This window comes from Salvelinus sp. IW2-2015, linkage group LG7 (genome assembly GCF_002910315.2).
Source record: "Salvelinus sp. IW2-2015 linkage group LG7, ASM291031v2, whole genome shotgun sequence".
NCBI classification, from domain to species: domain Eukaryota; kingdom Metazoa; phylum Chordata; class Actinopteri; order Salmoniformes; family Salmonidae; genus Salvelinus; species Salvelinus sp. IW2-2015.
The window spans coordinates 6,472,059-6,476,498 of NC_036847.1; the positions used below are offsets into that span (position 1 = coordinate 6,472,059).

The following is a 4,440-nucleotide window of genomic DNA, read 5'->3' on the forward strand; positions in this document are numbered from 1 at the left end:
ATTCAAGTCAAAGTCAGTCGTCTGTCATTAGTGGACGGTTTTTACACTTATTGTGGATACTTAGTTGCTCCTGACAAAACCAGAACTTGGATCTAGACACACTGCTGTTCACAGGGTTTTCGCTAGGCGGCCTACACACTTGCATGGATTGACTACTTGACCTTGCAAATAAATGAGGAACAACCACTCAGTCCAGAGAGTTAGACCTTACTTGACACAATGTACTGAGAAGACAGAGACACACACATAAAGACATAGACACACACACACACACACAGACAGACAGACACACACAGACAGATAGACACACCGACACACAGACAGAGACACACACAAAGAGATAGACACACACAGACAGAGATAGAGACAAACAAGTCACAGATACACATAGACACCCAGACGCATACACATTCAGACCAAAGACAAGCACATCCAAATGGACACAAAGGACAGACAAAGCAAAGTCACAGACATATACAGGCATAGACATTTACATAGATATTTACATATTCATTTACATAAACATTTACATACACATTTATATGAAGAAAAAAAGAAACACACAGAAAAAAGAGAAAGCGGGAGACACAAAAACACAAAAAAGACAGACAAAAATATTGTCAGGTGAGCATTTTGGAATACCAGCACATAGCACGTAAAGTCGCGTAAAAGATCAATTCATCACTTGAATTATGTGAGGAAAACTAGAAAGAAAAGCACACGGAAAACTACAGTTAAAGAAACGGTGCTACTGAAAGTCAACGACACGTGCTTCTTTCCTGTTCTTGAAAAAGGATTTAAGATGGGGTCACAGTGTGGAGGGGGTATGATGGATAAGGGGGTGTCTGTTGGCGTTAAGAGTGTTAAAGGCTAATGGGGTGCGTTCAGATTAACAAGATGAAGCTGCTGATGATGCCTCTTAAAATAGTGCTTGTTTGACAACATCGTCAGCTTAGAGACAGGATCAGTATCAAGGATTAGAGATTAAGGTCACCAACAGGGATTACGGGCTAGGCCGGGGTTACAGCTCGGAGTTGATTAGAAAACCATAGGTAACGGCGATGATAGGTCTGTTGAGGTATGTAAGAGCATGGATCAGTGCCTGGGGGGTTACGATATGAGTTGATTATCGGTAAGAGTAGTTACTGCTGATATGAGCGAGTGTGTGTGTCACAGCGAGCAAGTCACCTTGCAGTGGCATTGGCCGCTGGTCTTGTTGCAGTCGGGGTCCAYTCCTTTACTGGCGTCACAGTGGCAGGGCCCACATGTTGGAGAGCCCCACCAACCACGTGGACATTGGTGGTCAATCCTACACACACACACACCGCACGCACACGCATACAGTGAAACACAAACACACAGTGAAACACACACACGCACACACACAGACACACGTGTTAAAGGCCCAATGCAGACAAAAAAATGTGATTTTCCTGTGTTTTGTATAGATATTGAACAAAAATATAAAGGCAACATGTAAAGTGTTAGTCACATGTTTCATGAGCTGAAATAAAAGATCCCAGAAATGTTCCATTCGCACAAAAAGCTTATTTCTCAATAAATGTTGTGCACAAAATTGTTTACAGCCCTGTTAGTGAGCATTTATACTTTGCCAAGATAATCCATCCACCTGACAGGTGTGGCATATCAAGAAGCTGATTAAACAGCATGATCATTACACAGGTGCACCTTGTGCTGGGGACAATAAAAGGCCACTCTAAAATGTGCCTTGTGTTGTGTTTTGTCACACAACGCATTGCCACATATGTCTCAAGTTTTGAGAGAGCGATTGGCGTGCTGACTGCAGGAATTTATCTACCAACGTCGTTTTACAGAATTCGGCAGTATGTCTAAACGGCCTCACAACTGCAGGCCGCGTGTAACCACGCCAGCCCAGGACCTCCACATCCGGCTTCTTCACCTGCGGAATCTTCTGAGACCAGCCACCCGGACAGCTGATGAAACTGAGGAGTGTTTCTGTCTGTAACAATGCCCTTTTGTTGGGAAAAACTAATTCTGATCGGCTGGGCCTGGCTCCCCAGTGGGTGGGCCTGACTCCCAAGTCGGTGGTCCTATGCCCTCCTAGGCCCAGCCATGGCTGCGCCCCTGCSCAGTCATGTGAAATCCATAGATTAGGACCTAATGAATGTATTTAAATTGACTGATTTCCTTATATGAACTGTAACTCAGTAAACATTTTTTTTAAATTGCATGTTGTGTTTATATCAGTGAAAGAGCTGTTTGAAAAGACCGCCTGGAATTTCAGCCTGTTTTGGTGGGATGGAGTTTTGGCCTGTCTGGTGACATCACCAGGCGGTAAGTTAGTTAATAGACCAATAAGAAAGAGAGTTCCAAACCTCTCTGCCAATAACAGTTCGTTTTCCGTCTCCCCTCCCCACTCAGGCCACTCCCAGACAGTCCTAGCAAAATTCTTATTTGAGAAATTGCTCTTCGCTAAGAAGCTATTTTGGTATCTTTTTAATAACCATTTGAATTGAAAACAGTCACAATAAGGTACTTAACTGTCACCCAGAAAATATTGGATATTGCGACAAAACAGCTGCATTGGACCTTTAAAAGTGGCAGTTCTTTTCAGTTTCACTCCCTGTCTGCTATATAGGCCACAGTGTACATCCCAGAGCACATCACAGTACCTAGATCAAAGGGAAGAGGGCAGGAAAGATCTGACACCTAAAGCTGGGAGGGATTTCACATGGGGGCGGGGGTGATGCCCGGGTCACAGATATACACTGTGTTTTATCATCACAGATAAATGTAAGTCTTCTCTTATCCTCTCCTGTGGATMAGGGCATATGTGYGMGYGGGGGGGGGGGGGGGGYYGYACAACAAAAGCCACTTTGACAGAGCAGAGCACCGCCGAACACTGCTGCCCTGCTGTCTCAACCCTGCTTCAGCCTCAGGCACTGCTGCGGTGTACTGTTACGAACATTAGAAACACAGAGAGACATTTGGAATTCGGCCATACTGCCGGGGCTCGGTCATCTAACGTCTCCACAAGTCACAGATGTATAACATGATGTTAATAGCTAGTTGATTTATAGTTGACGCGTGGTTGACTCACTGACCTGCGCTGACAATACCGGTCGTCGTGGTTGATCTACAGTTGCTCCACAGTTGAGGAATAGTTGCTGTAGTATGGTTGATCTATAGTTGTATGTACGGTTGACAGACTGACCTGTGCTGACAATACTGTCCGTAGTGGTCGTCTCCACAGTCGCAGATGTATCCGTGGGATGAGCTGGGCTTCCTGTGACACTGGGCATTGTTCTCACATGGGTTCAGGTGGCACGCATCTTTGCAGCCCTTACCATAGAAACCTACAACACACACACACACACACACACACACACAGTCATTACCATGGGAACACACCCACATCTTAATATAAAAAGATCAGTCCTTTGAAAAGGACCATTGAAGCCTAAAACAAGCAGAAAGCTCTGGACATTCGTGCGTGTATGCATGCTACACGCAACAACAGCTTTCGCACAAAAACATACATAGCGTTTCCAGAACATAGTCCTCGCTATAGAAACCTACAGAAAACAAACAGCAAAACCATAGAGCCATACAGTCCACGAAATCTATGGTGTTTCGCTGTTTTGTTTTCTAGGAACTCAATATTAAGCGGCCATCGTCTCAATAGAGCTCCTCACACCATTTTGTACACCAGATAAAACAGCGGGAAAGAATCTCCCCATAGAACCAGGTGAGCGCTTTGAGCCGTGAGCCTGTTTCTGCGAACAGCTCCTCGAAAAGAAGTCCCTGGCAAAGAATCCCGCGCCTATTACACGACGTCCTTGAACTCGCCGTGTAAGGATATCAAGAAACTGACAAAAGACAGAGATGTTGGCCTTGATCGCATACAAGTGCACACAGTGGCACTGTCCTTGCGGTGGGAAGCTACTGGAGTCTTAAAGCCTGCATTTTGTGTTCTCAGAACATGTGTTCTCTGACTACGGAGCGGTGTAGCTTTTACCCCCTAGCCATCACAGTGGCTCTGGGTCGATACAACTGAATCTGTCGAAAGAAACACATTTTTATTGCGCCTAATTATCCTGTGCATGATAACACACACACACACACACACACACACACACACACTAGCTGCCTCACACAGCACCACACTAACAGCAGATGTCCTTGTGTCAGTGCCCTGTGTGTGTGTGTGTGTGTGTGTGTGTGTGTGTGTGTGTGTGTGTGTGTGTGTGTGTGTGTGTGTGTGTGTGTGTGTGTGTGTGTGTGTGTGTGTGTATAGTCATAGCGGGGAACACGTGCTGTAATGTTGTCCTGTGTGTGGAGCCGAGCCATTGAGCTAATTCAACAGGCGTTGCGGCGCCTCCGTACTGCCATCACACCGGCGTACCAAAGATGAGAGGGAATTATTCAGAGCACCCCTGGTAGATGAAACTTTGATTT

General features: G+C 45.5%; 1 pseudogene; it reads right to left on the reverse strand.

The window, feature by feature from the left end:
- LOC111966898 (cadherin EGF LAG seven-pass G-type receptor 3-like) overlaps positions 1 to 4,440 on the reverse strand; it is a 58,426-nt pseudogene that overhangs the window by 16,539 nt on the left and 37,447 nt on the right.